The sequence below is a fragment of the Xiphophorus couchianus genome, chromosome 24 (assembly GCF_001444195.1).
Source record: "Xiphophorus couchianus chromosome 24, X_couchianus-1.0, whole genome shotgun sequence".
Taxonomy (NCBI): domain Eukaryota; kingdom Metazoa; phylum Chordata; class Actinopteri; order Cyprinodontiformes; family Poeciliidae; genus Xiphophorus; species Xiphophorus couchianus.
In genome coordinates this window covers 18,143,978-18,162,556 of record NC_040251.1, presented here as the reverse complement: position 1 = coordinate 18,162,556, position 18,579 = coordinate 18,143,978, and the positions used below count along the sequence as shown (strand labels likewise).

The following is an 18,579-nucleotide window of genomic DNA, read 5'->3' as shown; positions in this document are numbered from 1 at the left end:
ATTTGCTGCATGTAGACATCATGGAGAGTGATATCAGAAACCTGGTATCCTGTTATCAGGTAAGTGGTTGGAAAGTCTGAGCATGTCGTAGCATGTGTGCCAGGTAGCCTCTGTTCTTAGCTGTCTCTATGTTGTTGCTTTGTCCTTAGTTTGTTCCAGACAGACGTGATGGGATTTCCAAGGATGTGTCTTGTGCCAAAGTGGAATGAGGTTTGAGGTAACTAGTCAGATGTGGTATTCCGGCCATGTTGGTGTCTTCAGTCAATCATTCATTCATTCACACCAAGATATTTTGTGAATTTGACATGGTGAAATGCAATGTACCTAGGGGGTTGTTCCTAGGGATATTAAGGATATAATGTTGTTCACATGTCAATATTCAGGGCATGGGTGTCAAACTCCAGTCCTCCAGAGTCTCTCTCTCTCCTGCACCACCTGAATAGAATAATGAGGTAATGGAGGCTCTGCAGAACTGAGCTACACAAGCAGGTCAGAAGCCATGTCATTCCAGTGTTTTGTGACTGCAGGATGTTGATATATGCTGTCCAAGACTGGTAAATTTTAGTAGCAATGAAGATAATCTAAATATAATTATTGGAAGTATGTTCTTCAGTCAAAGAAGCATGATGTCCTCCTCATTCTAACATGGAATAGCGATGTGTCTCCTCAGATGACCTCCAACACAGCTAGGAAGCATTGAGGTCAGTTGTAAGGTGATATGTGTTCACAATCAATGTTTCCTCAACATCCCTGGAGGTTGGCTCTGCCAGTCCATCATCATCTTTAATAATGTAGCGGTGTATATCAGTCCTCCCTAAATAACCTTATCAATGTGTGTTTTTCCACAGGTTGGAAGAGGCAGGTGTGCAGAGCAATTGGATGCTGTTCCTGAATTCTCCAGCTAATGTGTTCATTTCAGGTTTCCAGGTCCAGCATCATGAAGACCTTTACCTGTGAAGCATCCGTCATGGGCTGCAAGGTGTGTTGCGGCAAACACGAGACAATCTGTTTTCATCACCATTATTGTCTCCACATGGTAAGTAGAGCTGTCATTGCTAGAATATGTTGGTCCCACCGGTCGAGGAGAGCGAGGCAGTGCCTAGTATATACTAAGTGTAGAGGGGGTTCTACGGTTGGGGGAATGCGAAGAGGGCGGCGGGACATGTAGAGACCTACACAGTGTAGGATCCCGTGCACCCCAACAGCCATGGTCCTCTGGCTGTTGGGGTGCGCGGGATCCTACACTGTGTAGGTCTCTACATGTCCCGCCGCCCTCTTCGCATTCCCCCAACCGTAGAACCCCCTCTACACCTAGTATTCCCTAGGCACTGCCTCGCTCTCCTCGACCGGTGGGCATAAGGGCATAAGGGCATAAGCCTGAGAAGAGAAATGAATGATTGACTGGACCGCCCATGTCTCAGTCTGCCATAATGAGCCAGTAGTTGCCTAAATAAAGAGACGACACCAGCAGTGCTGGGTCGGCTCTGGGCTCCTGGCATCACATGAACATGATGCAGCTGAGAACGTTGCTCCTTCAGTGAAAGCTGACACACTGAACATCTACTGATGTAGCTACACTGTGGAGACCAAGAGGGTCACTTATAAAACCAACATCGCTGCAATAACAAGGATGATCACATAACTCACTGCATGATGTTGCACATGTACAAATGGAAACAACCCTGAGGATAAAACACATGTTGGTCTCTGTTTGGAGAGCCACTGAACCACACAACAGATCCCACCAGTCCATCTAGAGTCGGAGGTTTCCAGAGACTGACTGCATTTTGATATTATGACTAATTGTCCTAAGACTAGATTACAATCAGTCCTCTATCAGTTTCAACCCTACTTCTTACATCCAATATCTCTATTTAAATACTGAAAAGGCCTGAAACTGATGAGAAAACATCCACTATTTCATCATCACCTTCTTCTGACATCTACATGTACATCTATGCTTATTTGAAATATTTACTCCATATATTCTTTCGTTTCTGTCTCCTTTTCCTCCCCAAATTATCTTTTCCACATAGAGAACATATTAACATCCAGTACTAGTGTGCAGCTGACATTGCTAATGAAGACGTGTTCTTTCTACTACACCTAGATCCTGTCTAACTTTCCACTATAGCATTAGCTTCTGCTACATAGTGTAGCTTTAGCAGAAACTCTTGATTCACTGTTTCAGGTTTACATTACTAACTTATTACATAAAACTATCCAACAGTGACATTAGCTCCACTTACTGACTCATTCTTTCAGCTAGCATTACTAGCTATTATTGCTCTTTCCATCATTAAACACATTCACATACACAAAGAGAGATCTTGAAACATGCAGAGCTGTGAAACCACACAGAGGTAGAAGCTGAGACCTACTAAAGATTCGGCTTCATTCTGGACTGAGAACACGAAGCAGCTGCAGCTCCTTCTCCACTTGGTGTGTTTCCCATTTGAACCCTGGCTACAGGAGATGAACAGCACCACACTTTACATCACAAAGGAAAATTAATAGTGACCAGCTACAGAAAGAAACATCACTTGCTGCTCTTCCATGAACTCTGCTGCAACATTGATACACAGTGAAGTGCAGAGGGGAAACGGTGAACCTCAAACTGGACCGGATCGGTTCTGTGTGGCTCAGTTGGTTGGAGGTAAAGTTGAAGCTGGGAGAGTTTCATCACACTGGCCACGAGCAGCTGAGTTCAGGATTTGGTTTCCATGACATAGAAACTACACATAATGATGAGATCAGCCTCCCAATACATGACACACAGGATGTGGAGTGAGAAACCAGAACCTTCTTAGAATGGCAGCTGATTTCCAGACCAACTGGATCCATTCATTATGACCCTTAAGGTCATGAAGAGTTGAAAAGACATGAAGAGCTTTGAGTGCGATGGCGACTCGGTGTTTCTTCTCCTGCCTTCTGTATTATCACTGAGAAGGAATGTTTGTAAGAACTCTGTGACCTTTGAACCTCAACTACTAATACTGTTACACATTTCCTTAAATACCTCCGATTCTGCACACAACACATTGATTTCCCATCATTTCGCTCTGTTACATTTTAGATCTGGAATATTGTCGCTAAACATTTGATTACCCATAATAAGACATACTAACATCCAGCTGGTCGTCTACCTGCATATACCTGATTGACTGAAGCAAATTCAACGACACTACTGGGGAGAGAAATCATTGACATGACAATGGCTCCTAACAGATGCACCATTACGTATTTGAGAAGCACAAGTGGTGCTTCCTGCACAGCTCATAGAGATACTGACAGTGGGTTCTGGATGGTGAACCAACAACTGAACACTTGTCTGTTCCAGGAGCCATTGTAAAGCTCACCAAACACGCTGGAATTCTGCTTGGGTTGCTAGGTAACACGGAGAACTCCACTGGAGTTGCTAGGTAACAGCACAGTGTGAATGAGGGATCAGGAGAATTTGGAAGCGAATCCTTTTCCTATGGAGAGAAAAGAGTCACTTATTGCCTACAACCAAGCAGGTGTCTCTTTAAATCGTTTGCCTGTGTTTTACTCTCCTACATGATCTTCTAATCACATTTTACATCCAATATCCACTTTAACATAGAAACATTATGACTGAATAGGAGTCTAAGAACTTCCTTTCCTTTCGTGGTCTGATTAGCCGTCCTCACTGTTCACTGATTTGTTAGCAAAAACATCCATAGCAACGGTTGAGCCTCTCCGAAGCTCCTTGGCAACACAAAGCTGAGCAGAACCAACGCCGCGCTGAGCGCCTTGGCCTACATTTGGCACTTCGGCCGTTTATGACGTCGGTTCTGTATCCGTGAGCAACCATTGATCTCCTTTTCCTCCCCGATCCGTGGAAGCGTCACGTTACACGGCCGGCGCCCCTCAGAGTTACGTCACCCTGTCGTTTTATAAAACGGATGACAGCAAAGACAAACCAAAAATAACCCAGCGGCGACCTTCGGCTCCCCAACGAGGAAGAGGAGGGTGAGAAAGAGCTGTGACCTTCAACTGCGCCGCTGGAACCAGTTCAGATCCCAGTAGACTGAGTGAACTCAACGGGTTTACGTTTGTGACGGTCCCACCTGAACACTGTCAACAGAGAAGAACCACAGTTTCTACTGCAGATATTATTACAGACTTTCAATAACAAACATAAACTTATAGAAATGATGACATTGTTTCACTAATACAATAGTTCTATTGGTAAATTAGTTGACCTATAATAAATTATTCCTCTATGTTGAGGAGTTTTACTGATCTGACAAAATCTCCTATACGTTTCTGACTAGTTAATTCTTCCTCATTTCAACTACATGACAGAACGTCACTTGATACGATTTGGTGTTTTTACAGTACAGACACATCATGTCATATATAGACTTAGAGAAAACTGGCCGAGTGCAACTATTTCAACCTTTTCATCAGATAATATCTGTCCAATGGGATTCTGTATATTTACTACATATATTCTAAAAACATTAAATAACCCTTGTGCTGCTAAATATGTCCTGTAACACATTGCTGTTTATCTTTTCCTCTTCACTGTTTCTCTGACTCACCAACATCTCACTGCAGATACTGGTGACTTCGTAGGAAAACTGTTAAAAGCAGAAAAGATAGATTTCATCCAGTTTGTGGTGAGAAAATACTGAAATACAGTCAAATGACCTAAATATCACAAATATTATGGAAAGCTACTCAATAACCAGCATTGAATAATAAAGGTTTAAAATGAAGTTGCATTTCCACCAATCCGCCACTAGAGGGCAGAAGAAGACCAGGAAACAAAACATCAGCGACAGCATCGACCAGGGAGCAAAAGAGAAATCATTGTGACCTTTAACCTCTATGAGGAGCCCTTCAGAAGAGCTGCATCAGGTCAAAGGTCACTCTCAAACACTCCAGAAGGAATCCAGCTCACATCTGTAAACAACTGGACTAAAGAGAAACAAAACTTATGACTTTGATGGACTTACAATCACTTGACATGTTTGATTATTATATTATAATTATTACAATGATGAAGAACCAGAACCGGATCAACAAACTCCAACCGCTGATCCAGGATCAGACATACAGTAGAGAGTCTCTGCTGATCAGCTGATCGACCTCCATTCATCCTCCTCTTCCTCACACAAACACACACACACACACACACACACACACTCCTCCACCATCGGTTCTCTGGTCGGTTCTGGATCCCTGAGGGACGCGGCTGCCTGCTGTGAGCAGAGGAACCGGGCCAGAGGGTGTGTGTGTGTGTGTGTGACTACTCTCAGACGTCATGACAAAATGACCACAAACATTTCAGAAAAACATTGAACACTTTTGGATTCTTTTATAAAATAATCATTTCCTATTTGATTTGATCTTTTTTACCAGAGTTTCCAGTTGGTTCTTTTTTTTTTTTTACTAATTACAATTAAATGCTAAAAAAACCCAAACTTCTTCCACCTTTTACGTTGCAGAAAGTTAAATGTTCCCTAGTCGTACATCTCTTCTGAATTGTTTACCTAAATCTCTAGTTTAACTTTAAACACATTGAGATTTTAGTCTGATTACAGCTGATCACTAAATAACGTTCAATTTCATGTTACAATTAAAATGACAGAACTAAACTTCATCTGGCTGATTTTAAATCAACACAAGTTTCAGATGGTAACACATTTTCTATGCACACGTCTAAAATCTGTATTTTTGTTCATACAAATTCACATTCATTAAAATAAATAGATGCACGTTTCATTCATAAAGAAACTTCAACAATAAGACAATGACATGATAATCACACGACTACATTTCACTTTTTGATAACTTCCTAAATTGTTCCAACAATTCTTTACATCAAATTGCAGAAAGTTAATAAATGAGCATTCTGATGAATAATAACTAAAAGCCATCAGAGAATAATTATGGTAACTATAATAGGGGGACATTTCTCTCGTTAAGTCAGTTAATCGTTTCTTTTAATACAAACTTTTTTCTACAGATTTCAACACTTTTATCTACTATTTTAAAATGAGCAAAATATAGTAATTTCTATCCGTTACATACTAAAATAAGCTGGTTTAACTACCTACACTTGAATCTATGAATCATATCATTTTTACAGCGTTTCCACTACAGATGAAGGTTTCGGATTCGTCTCTCTATATATCTAGAATTTCACATTTTTATTCTCCTAATATATAAAATGTTGATTATGTGAGGCTGAAAACTGATACAGAACCAACCAACCGGCCTCCTCTGGTTTATTTCACATGAATCAAGTTGTGCTGGTTTTAGTCTCTCTAAATATCACATGTGAAAACCTGACATGTGTAATATGTGAAATACTTGTAAAGATTGTCTTTTTTTGCAGTGTAAAGGTGAAACATTTCTACCTTCCAACTACTTTTACTGAGATGTCTGGTTGAACACTTGGAATATGGATAAATCACAGATTATTTCATCACTACTACACTGCAAAAATATTAACCAATATTTCATCTACAACTTACTTACTGCAAACATCTTCCATTCAAAGCTTCTTTACGGACGTAGAGCTGATCGTTTCAGGTGAATAATCTCTTCAAACTAGGATTTTGTTTTTTAACACATTTTCCATTTTGAGTCGTGAAATCATCTGCCTGTGAAATTTGTACTTTTTAATAATTTTTACATAATTAATTATCAGAAAAAAGCCACTATATCTTCCTAAAAATTACATTTAAGTTTGTTTTGCTTTTTTCCTATAAAATACATAAAACTACTTACTAAAACTTTTGTCTTTTGTTGATATAAAGATAAACCAGGCACATAATTCTACTGTTGACATTTAATTACTTTAATTAATTTAATTTAAATAATTAAATAATATTTACTTTTTTGAATATCATGAAACATAATAATTTATTATCATATTAAGCAATTATTGAGTGACATGAAGCTAATATGTGTTGCTGAAAAGTTTGGTCTTATTTGGAATTTATTCAGAATAAAACCTTTTTCTATCTTTGGTGTTTCTGCAGCGTCTCCATCTTATTTCTGAAAACCTGATCAAACTTCTCCCAACATGGCGCCCACAGCTCCACTTTCTGGCTCCCTTCCTCCTCCTCCTCTTCTTCTTCTCTGGTGTAATTACGGTTTTACGGTTTCCTCCGCCGCTCACATCAGCTTTTGTCTTTTTAGGTTTGTTCCTCATTAATAATTCACACAAAGAGACTCAGAATTTACTGCAATTTGCTGCTGCTGCTGGATCCCAGTTATTGTTTTGCAGCTTTGTAGTCCTGAATGTAATTTGGCTTCACATCGCTGCTGAGGAAGAGGAGGGAGGAGGAGGAAGATGTTTGGTCCAGCCAGTCAAACACTGTCGCTGCAAAACGCCGGGCGCTCTGGGTTTCCTCTTCTTCTTCTCTGTTTCTTTGGGATGCCGTTTGTTCGTATTTGCGTCCATGTTTTATTCTGTTTGCGTTGCGGCAGACGGACGCTGAATTATTGAGAGCGGGCCGAGCGACACGGCAGAAACTTTGGGACGATTCGTTTTGGTTCTGATCGCATCCAAATGTTTCAGGGAAACTGAAAAGAGTTCGTCCTCCAGAGGAAAACGTGTGAGCAGGTTTTCACATTTCAAAAAGCAAAAACATCAGAAAGGAAATGAAGCTACAGCTCAAAGACAAAATCCTTAAAACTTCAACAAACCTGGCAACGAGCTGAGCTAATTTCATCAAAATGAATGAAAGATTTTAAATTATTCCAGATATTTCCTTCAAAAAATGACCATCACTTCATTGTGATGATATTCCACAAACAAAAAATCACATAAAAAACAGATATAAGGAGAAAAAGCAACAAACAGGAGAGTGTATTTCTATAGAAAGTTCAGTGGAAGGACAAATTATATAGTAGAAAATGAACTAATAGGAGTATATTAGAGAATTTTGCAGCTGTTCACCAGTCATTGAAGATTTCCACAGGAAATAGAATCCTACATCCTGACTCTACATTTAAATGGAAAGTTCAGTGGAGGGAAAAAATACTATTTGAAGTTAGTAAATAAGACTATAGGATTCCACAGCTACCACAGTAAGGACACATTTCCACAACAAGAGTGAGAGGAAGAAAAGGTACAAGATGCTGAATTTTTAGCATTTCGATAGAAAGTTTGGTGGAAGAAAAACATGTGGTCAGAGATGAGTAAATAAGACATTTAAAAAGAATTGAAACTTTTCCTGAAAACAGTCAGTGAATACTTCCACATGAAAGATGATCAAGTCATTCATTCCAATAAATGATACATCACTTCCTAGAACATAAATGGAAAGTTGAGTGGAAGAAAACAAGTAGTAGGGCAAATAAGACTATTAACAAGGATTTTACATTTGTCCAGTAAACAGTAAGTGCATCCTTTCTAAAGAAACCTGGAAACAAAATAATAATCGAGTGATGTATGTACTGTATTCTATGACCTCAATGGAAAATTCAGTGGAGGGAGAAACTGTTATAAGAAACTCACTTAGAATTTGACTGTTGAACTCCAAACAGTCACAGAACCTTTCTGCATTTAATAACTCACAATCTTTTGAGTTTTTTCCTATAACATTTCTGAATTTCATTTCTACATTTTTATTTCTTTTCCAAGAACGTTTTACATTTTTTACACTAACATTTCTTATTTTCTTCCTCTCAATCTGCAAAGGTGAACTTTAAAAATGTCTAACAATTCAAGAGATTACTTTGGATTTATTTAGTGAAAAACCTCAACATTTTTTATCCCTTTAAATTTCTTTCCACTCATTTTAATCAGTGGAAGTGGTTGCCAGGTTTGTTTCAGTTTTAAGGATTTTCACCACCAACCAAGTGACACAGACAGAGAAAAAGTTGTAGAGATTAGAGATGTTTGGTGATTCTGACCCATTTCTGAGCGACTGTCTCATGACCGCAGCGTGTTGTCCTGCTGTCCCCCCCCTCTCTCTCTCTCTCTCTCTTCTTCTCTCTCTCTTCTCTCTCTCTGTCTCTCTCTTCTTCTCTCTCTCTCTTCACTCTCTCTCTCTTCTCTCTTTTTCTCTCTCTCTTTTCCTGGCATCTCCAGGGAAACGAATCTCCGAAGGAAACAAACTCCTTTCTGGCATCTGGCCGCCGCAGGGAAGGAGAGATTGTCAGAGCGCATTTCTTCGCCGTTTGTGTTTTGTTTACTCCTCTCTTCCTCTCCTCCACATCATTAGGTAAACGGAGGAGAAGAAGAAGAAGAAGAAGAAGAAGTGGCAGCATCATCCCCACTGCAGAACTATTCCACCTGAAGCCGTTCTTTGGAAACTACCGAAATGATTCTCGTGTTTTGATCTGGTCACCTTCCCTCCAACATGGCTGCCAACAAGCAGCAGAGGAAGTCAGTGACGCGTTTGCTCCAGAGGAAGAGGAGGAGGAGGAAGATGCCTGGCAGGCTGAGGATTCATGTGAGCCTCTGATGGAACGATGGAGACTCACTGACCTCTGACCTGAGGAAGAGGAACAACTCTTCCTCACTCTGAAAGACTTCGAACGTCTGTGACTAAATGGAGGTCCGGGGGCCGCTGGTTGGATGAACAATTGATTGGTTGGATGGATGGATGGATGGATGGATGGTTGGATGCAGTCGTGGAGGAATGGCGTCTCCTTAAGCCCCTCCCCCTTCCACACTCCAACAAATTAAAATTCACAAAACTTCCTGGTTTTTGTGTAGCAATAATAAATTGCCACATGATTCAGCAACAACTAAAGGAAACTTCCTCCATGTTGAAAACTTGTTAGCAACTGAAGATGCTTTTTATGTTGCAACCCTTTTCTGATGCTGCCCTGGGCAACCGCCCATATCACAAGCCGCCATTAAAATCTCGACAACTTAGAGTTGCTGTTGACATCTGGAACATTGCCCAACATTTGATTTAAAATGAACGATTCTGTTATTGGTGTTCTTAGGATCTAAAGCAACTTTTACTGCCTTGTTGCTGAAACATGCAACACAAATCAACTTGATTGATTTTTTTATGGTAACATACCAACAACGTCAGAGAAGTTTGTTGGTCAACATGTCCGTCAATTTCAACTTTTCCCTACAGAAAACAAACATAAAGATCTTCGTTGCTTTCAGAGATGGCAACTAACAACACAGGTTGCCGTGTGGCAAAATGCATAAAGCAACTGAGCAACTCGTCTTTCTGCAACGGCAGATAAGAACGAGGGTCAACAACCCGTCAGCCAGGAACCTGGAGTTCCCCCAATCAAAAGTTCCATTAACTGGGAGCACTGGGAGCTAATTGAGAGCAGGATGGGGCAACATGAGGCTGCGTGGGATCAGAAGACGGAGAAAACAGAGAACATATAACAAGAGTACAGCGACCTTTGACCTGCTTTAGGAGAGAGAGAGAGAGAGAGAGAAAAAACATCCACAAGTTTACATGACTGACGATTCACTGCTTCACACGTCCGTCCATCCAACCATCCATCCAACCAACCAAACCATCCATCCGTCCAGCAGCTAATTGACAGCAGGTTACTTTGAGATGAGTCTCTCTTGGATAATAAAATGGAAAACTCTGCAACCAACAGCAAAGGACAGGAAAGCACCCAGACTCCGGTGACCTTTGACCTGCTTTAAGAGAGAGAAACATCCAGAAATCTGCATTTCTAACGATTTATGATTCCCCGCGCCATGAAAGCGTGTTCATTATGTCTGCACACCATTTCCTGATGGCTGTGGAAGATTTCCTCCTAATCCGTGTCCGCGGCGCCGTAAGCATCGGCACGGCGACGCCTGGGCCAACTTTTGTTCCCAGTAATCCCCCCAACCCCAGCAGGGGAGGTCAGGTCTGTCAAAATGTGGCAGTGATCACAGAAACCCCCCCAGCGCCTCATTCGCCTTAATAAGGAATTAAAAATGCATGAAATCCTGAACCTTGGATCTCAGAGGGAGAAGTGTCAACAACTCTGAGATGAAGAGTTTCTGAAACGAGGGTGGAATGGAGAGCAGAACGTTATCCGGGTTTGGACCAGAAACATCTGACCAATCCAGGAAGATTTATCCGTCTGAGCAGAGAACTTCAGGTTTGACTCTGAATCTGATTCTGCTGTTGGGATGAGACTGGAGGAAACAACACACCAAGACCACGACTCAGCATTCTGAGGCCATGACTCGCCATTCAGAGGCCATGACTCGGCATTCAGAGGTCAAGACTCAGCATTCAGAGGTCAAGACTCGGCATTCAGAGGTCAAGACTCGGCATTCAGAGGTCAAGACTCGGCATTCAGAGGTCAAGACTCGGCATTCAGAGGTAAAGACTCGGCATTCAGAGGTCAAGACTCGGCATTCAGAGGCCATGACTCGGCATTCAGAGGTCAAGACTCAGCATTCAGAGGCCATGACTCGGCATTCAGAGGTCAAGACTCGGCATTCAGAGGCCATGACTCGGCATTCAGAGGTCAAGACTCAGCATTCAGAGGCCATGACTCAGCATTCAGAGGCCATGACTCGGCATTCAGAGGTCAAGACTCAGCATTCAGAGGCCATGACTCAGCATTCAGAGGCCATGACTCGGAATTTCCAGAAACAAGAGAATATTGCTGAGAGATATCAGCAGCGCATCCATCCATCCATATAAAAACTTTAAAAAATGATAAAATAAACTCTTTCCTAAGGATTGAATTTAAATGTCTGTTGACTCTTTATGATTTAATTTTCTGTTTCTGTTCATAAATCGAGTGACTTTGTTTGGTAAATGCCTTTAGTCGCCATTTGTTGTGAGCTGATGTCTCACAAACAAACTACTAAATACTTTGACATCAACCAAACTACAGATAGAAATCACTTCTTTGACTTTTAAAAACTTCCTAACCTTACCCGCTAACGGATGGCGCCGCGGAGCGGCCATCTTTCAGCGCGCCGGACAGCTTGACCGGTGGAGCGACCTCCGGATGACGGATGGCGCGCAGCCGGAAACCGCCGCCTGTATCAGGCAGCGTTCACACCCCAACACAGATTCCTATCAAACTGTATTGGATCCAGTAATTTCCTTTTCCAAGACGAATGGACGGAGATAGTGAGGAGAGGATGGAGGTTATCCTCTGCAACTCTCAGCTGATTATTATTTATGATGCGTTTGGCGTTTCTGGGTTGTTCTGATCCATCCTGGTTATTAATCTCACTGGTCAGGATGTTCACTGCTAATAAACGATCACTTATTCAATATAAAAATAAATTCTATTAATGGAAACAAGCCAATTTAAACCAAAACTCTTTTCTAGAACAGCTTTTTGGTGCTAGGATGAGGTTTTTCTTTCTAAATTGGTTTATTTCACAAAACTGCAATGGCAGCTGGATGTCTCCACTGGCGCAAACCATGAAGAAGAAGACAGGAACTTCCTCATCCTGTCGCCAAAATAAGTTTTTCTGAAATTGCCTGTGAAGCAAAATTCTTGTAAAAATGTGAAATTGCGCCATTTGATGGTAAATAGAAAGTGAGATTACACTTTGTAAATCCCGTCGTCACGTCAAACTGTTGGTCAATGTTTCATTGATTATGTTTCAAGAGTCACTCTAACCATCTGGGTTTTTAGTCCACATTTAAAGGAACTCTGTGTTTCGGGTGTTCTTCAGTTTTCTGGAAGTTTGTTCCAGATTTGTGGAGCGTAGAAGCCGAATGAATGCTCTCTCATCACGGAAACAAACTTACTGAAGTGTCATTTAAAACACGTCTTGATTCTTGGAAACACTGCAGTTGCAAACTCGTGTTTTTCCGACATTAGCATGAAATTGAGAAAGTTTTTCGCGCCGCGTCGGACTGAGGCGTTCGCTGAGCAGCATATGTTGCGTTTTCTCTCTCTCCGTGTGAACATGTGTGCAGAAATCCCACGGCCGCCGACACACGCAGACGCCGCTGAAAGCCGTGTCAGGTAATTTCACACTCTCACAGGCGTGCAGTGATGGCGGCATCCCCCGAGCTAACTCATTACCTGTCTGCTCCGGCACAGGATGCACCTTCTGGAGGCGCTGGCAGTAAACAGGTGGAGGTTCGGGGGGGAGTTTGTTCTGCTAAACGCGGCGGTGAAAAGCAAACCGAAGCGGTTCGTTCTCCTCCCGAGGGGCTTCTCGGGGTGAGAACGACAAACCCGGGCATCGTCACATGGAGGCTAACCGGCGCAGGCAGCTGCGCTCACCTTGTAGCGACGACAGCTGAGCGGCAAACCGGATGGGGGTCGAGGTTCACCTTCTGCAGGCTGAGGGACGGGAACCAGGGCCAGAGCCCCGCCAGCTGCCTCCGTCTCTCTGCCCCCACCCAACCTCCTCTGACACCGCCGCACCCCTGGAACCTCGCCGCCACGCGGGAGCTGTCAGGGGGCGGACCTGCCAGGACGCATCTGGCTGACAGGCGACTGGGAAGGTGCACTGCGAGCGCACGTCACAATCGATAACTCCCGCCGAGAGGGACGGAGCGCGGGGCGCGCACCTCCTCTCTGCTTTTATTTTTATAGAAAACACGGCGCTGGGAGGCTTGTCACCTAACAACACATGCTTGCTCCGGGTGTTTGTGTGTTTGTTTTGAGAAAATACATATGCGGCGTGTGCAGGAGTGCATGCATGCATGAAGAGCGGGCTCTGGAGGTGTGATGCGCGATGAGATAAACTGCAGGTCAGCGATCAGAGAGAGGGAGGAGGACGGAGAACAGAATGAGAGGAAGCAGCTGAGCGGAAGGATGGAGTTTGATTTTGGATAAAAAGAAGGAAGCAACGAGGAAAAGCTGCGAGGTAAAACGATGTCGGCCCCGAGGCGTGAAACAAATCAATCGATGAACAAAGAAGCGGGAAGAACAAAACACGACAAGAAAGAAGATCAAGTTAAATTACAGATAATACGAGTATGTTTAAAGAGAAAAAAAAGGCCTGGAAAACAAATAAAAACCAAACACAGAAAATGAGAAATCATTACTATTATAAATAAACTGTAAATCTATGACTATATTATCATCTGGAAAATAAATCCGCAGTTTTTCTCCATGTGTTTACGTACAATAGTGTGTTAATGTGAAAAGTAAAAGGGCCGAGAACACAACCTGGAGGGATTTATATTTACATTCAACTTTGAAACATTAATCTGGCATTAAATACATAAAATATAAAGTATTTTGTACTTTTTATAGAATAAATATCATAAAATGATATATTTTGGACAAACATTTGCACACAGGTGGTTCCATACAAAACAAACATTTCTAAATAGTTTTTTTTTTAAGAAGATAATTTTACCTCTGCTTGTTTATATTTCGATTTGTTTAAAATCACATTGGTGGCATTGTGAGGATTCCATACAGAGTTGTAATTTTTACTTAATAAATAGAAACAACCAAACTTTTTAAAGTATATCAACACCTACTAAAAATGATCTATTTTGAAGAAAAAAAGAAACTTTTTGAGAAAATTGTGGTTCCATACAAAATGCATATTTTTCTTCTTTTTTAAAAGAAAATATTTCAACTGCTGGTTTAAATTTAGATTGAATTTGAAAAATAAATTGTTGGAATTTCATCATGATCAACATACTTTTTAATAATGACATATTTGGGATATTGCCACAAAATATGGCACACAGGTGGTCCCATACAAATAAACATTTCTTAGTAGTTTTTCTTTAAGGAATATCTAGATCTGCTTGTTTATATTTAGATTCAAGTTTGATAAAAAAAAAAAAACAATTGTTGCCATTTCATATAGGGTTGTACATCATATAAATATAAAAAAGATATATTTGTTATATCTTTGGATAATGTCACAAAATCATGGCACACAGTTGGTTCCATATAAATGCACATTTTTTAAGAATGTCTTTGGAAGGGATGCTTATATCTGCTTGATTATATATTTAGGTTCCACTTTTAACAATTTGTGGCATTGTTGGGGTTCCATACAGGGTTGCACTTTTTATTAGACATCTATTTCAAAAACCCTATTATGTGTAAAATCTTATATTTAGATTAATCGCTGCCCTGCAACTCAAACCGTTGCAGATCTCAGATTATCAATGGGAGTTTGTGTCGCAGAGGAGGAGGAAGGTGATCAATTGTCTTGGCACTTACAGTCAACAGCCGAGCCGCGGCCGACGCGCCACGAGATCCGTTACGATGTCTTCCCAGAAAGCAGGCTGACGGAGGAGCGAGCGGCCGCCGAGACGACGAGTTCCTGGCACGTACGTGTGGCCGTAAACAGATATAACAAGTTCCCTTTGTCGTAAGATGAGAGAATGTCAATGGGGCCCGACACCGAGACACCCGACCGCCGATCAATCGATAGCTGACATTACACCTCAGCATGTCAGGCCTCCTCAGTCAGGAGTATTAAAGGTTTGCATTACAAATGAGCTCCTTTTCTCCTCCCTCCACTGTAATTCATCTTTATTGGACAGCCGTTCGCATCAGACTCTAACGAACCTCTTCGTTTCTTTCAGAGAAGTGGATTCTGCTGCCGTTTGAATCAAAAGACGACTTTCGGCTGCGTCGCCTCCGGACGCGTTTAGGTCCAGTTTCATTTAGGCTGCAGAAGTGCTGACAGGTTCTTCTAACCCGGCTTTGATGCCTCACTGAAGCTCATTTATCCAACTGGTATCAGTTCAGAAAATTGAACTGGAAGTTTTTGGAAGCAACTTCAACACATTAATATAACAAAGAAAAACTTTACAATCAAAATGTTGCTAACAAATCTGCTACATACTCACTGAACTAATTTAACAACAGATTAACATTAGTATGAAAAACCTGCTGAGAAACGTGACAATAAAACTCAGAGTACATAAAACCCTCCTGGTTGCTATGGAGATTCCCGCCTTTTCTTTGAGGCAGCGACTCCGATAAAGAAAGAAACGAAGGCCAAAAATCTAATGGTGGACGTCAAAACGGTTTACGTTTGTGTTTTACCATTAGCTTCTGTTGGTATTAAAGTACAATACATACAATGCTAGCATGGTGCTTTAGCATTAGGCTCTGCTAAACATAATGTTGGTATAATGGTTTAACTATTGTGAAACTAATGTTTATGGTTACTTTTCTAGAGTTAGCATGGCTAGCTTTTCAGTTAGCATTGCCTACCTCTACAGTTACATATGATTCTTCTATTAAAAATAAGGTGTTTATTTCCAATGCAGACTTATTGATCTATTTCTGCCTTAAAAAACCATCAGTTTTAACAACATTCTCCGTCGGAAGATCCGTAATCATGAAACATAGATGTTATTACCGATGCTGCTCGGACTACGACTCCTGAGTAAATCTAGTGGATAGAGGGAGTTGGTGAAAGCTAGCTGGAGCCGTTTCAACCCACAGCAGAAAAAGGCAACATTTTGAAAGTGTGTCTTTTTGGTATGTAGACAGAAAGAACCGGCATTCTGGACCCAAACACGTCAGCCCGTATTGTTGCGGCGCTCTGTTTACCTTGAGGCCCTCGACGCTCTTGGTTTTTGCGTGGCCACCTGTCACCGGGCGCTCATTTATAACTCAGACGTGTTCCTCGGCCTTCCAAACAATGCCAGAACTGTGAAACTTTCTGTTATATTTACACCGTGGGGAAATCTAAATATTTGAACCAGTGTTTAATGGCGGGGGATTGTGCGCTCCATCATATCGTACACAAGCTCGATTGTTACCTTGGAAGAATCGCAGAGCTGTATTTACTTTGGGCTCCTGTGAGTGATATCTGCATCGAAGCTGTTTGCCATATTAGTGAGCTAAGACCTGAGGCTCTCCAGCTGAACTATCGCCACTGTGTACACAATTTAGATTAAAACCCTGTTTATATTGCAAAAGAGGTGTATTTTGTAAGCCCTTTACCCCCATCCTGCTGCGTATTTAATCAGGAAATATTTCCTGTGGAGGCTGGTATGTCCTAATTCGTATCCCGGCTTCCACCTTTAGTGTTTGGGTTCATGGCTCTTCAAAGCATCGAATCTTACTTTTAACGTCAGAAACTAACATATATAATGAGGAAATAAAGCACCAAAAATCCAGTAAAATTATTATAATTCTGTTTCATTAACTGAAGACTTTTTAAGACCTTTTCATGAGACCATGAATGAAATTTAAGACCTGTATAACAACAGAAATGATAAAGTGCACAGTTTTTTTGCAAGTAAGCTAGCTAGCTAGGGTTTATTAGCAGCTAGTTAGCAGTAGGCACAATTACCTTGAATCTGAATGTAACGACTCAAAGTTTTGCCTGAAAAAGTCCAAGAAGAAAAATAACAATAACATCAATTAGTTTAGATAAAATGTAAGAGATGTATAATACAGAAATTATAAAAGAAAATTGCATATTTTATATGACAGTGCAAAGCGTTTTTGCACAGAAGCTAGCTAGCAAGGGTTTGTTAGCAGCTAGTTAGCGGTAGCCACAATGACCTTTATTAAGATTGTAATGAATCACACTTTTGGCTGACAGGAAAGTCCAAGAAGACAAATTTCATAATGAACAAAAATCAAATAGTCAAGTTAAAGTTTAAGACCTGTGATTCGGCTATTTAAGGACAATTACTTATTTTCTAATGAATTTAAGGGATTTTAAGGAACTATACATTCTGGTGTTCGATCTGATTGATCAGAGCTCATAAAACTCCATAAAGGGAGGATGTCTGAATCCCAGCAGCTACTGGTCTGGGAACTGGTCCTCACCCAGAGCAGATCAGAGTTTAAACTGAGAAGCGGTTCAGTAAATCTCTAAAACCTTAAATAAACGGCTTCCGACACAAATCTAAACTCTTAAAGCCTTTCCGCAGATAATCTAACGACCTCTAATCTACGAGGCATCAACTCCTCAACTTCAGATTAACTCCCAGGCCTTTGACTCGCCGCTGATGCTGACTGGCATGGCGGCTCACAGTCTCCAGCAGCGCTGACCGCCTGACGTCGCCGTGGCGACTCTCCGCTGTCACCCGGTCTGGATTTAGAGATCTGTGAAAGGAGGCAATTTCAGATTATCGCGTCCCGATCGGCGTTGTCGTTAATCTCCCCGAGCGGCGTCCGTATGCAACTTTAATTTGGGCACTTGAAGCTGCGGAGGGGATAAAGATAGCTTTTGAAGATTGCTTTTCATGTTGGCTGCGCACATCTGAGCGTTTAAGTGTAGCAGAAAGAGATCCGGACGCTTTTTTTTACTTATTTTTGTGGCAGAAACATAAAAAAATGGGAGTCAGTCAGCTTGAAGAGGCTGGAAAACGGCGGCGTTGGAGCCAATTTGCTGCTGTTGTTTCACAGTAAAGAGATAAACAGTTTCTGACTATCAGAGCTGCTTCCATATTTATACTTTAAGAATATCAGAAATACAGTAAGAGCTACTTTTTTCATGATTTTTTTATAGTTTCACTGTTGTTGTGATTTATGTGGGGTTTTGTTTTTATTTCTCAACTAATGCAACTTATATATTCCAGAACTTCCAGTACATTATAAACATTAAACAGTTTTAGAACCGAAAAAACTAAAAATGTGTCTTTTCTTACAAACAGCAGCTAATAAAATTGGGATGTTTTCCCTTCATCATAAGGGAGAAAACTATGAAACATGAAGGAATTTATGGGAATG

The 18,579-nt window shown here is 41.2% G+C and overlaps 2 long non-coding RNA genes across 2 annotated transcripts in view; one reads left to right on the top strand and one right to left on the bottom strand.

Moving 5' to 3' along the window:
• Positions 1 to 1,923: 1,923 nt before the first annotated feature.
• Positions 1,924 to 18,579, bottom strand: part of LOC114141194 (uncharacterized) — a 31,604-nt gene continuing 14,948 nt past the window's right edge. The window contains exon 2 of the long non-coding RNA XR_003594794.1: positions 1,924 to 4,098. This is a non-coding gene — a long non-coding RNA (uncharacterized LOC114141194). The remainder of the gene's footprint in view (positions 4,099 to 18,579) is intronic.
• On the top strand, positions 8,703 to 13,878 carry LOC114141195 (uncharacterized). Its single transcript, XR_003594795.1, has 2 exons — positions 8,703 to 11,192; positions 11,319 to 13,878. It is a non-coding gene; the product is annotated as an uncharacterized LOC114141195 (long non-coding RNA).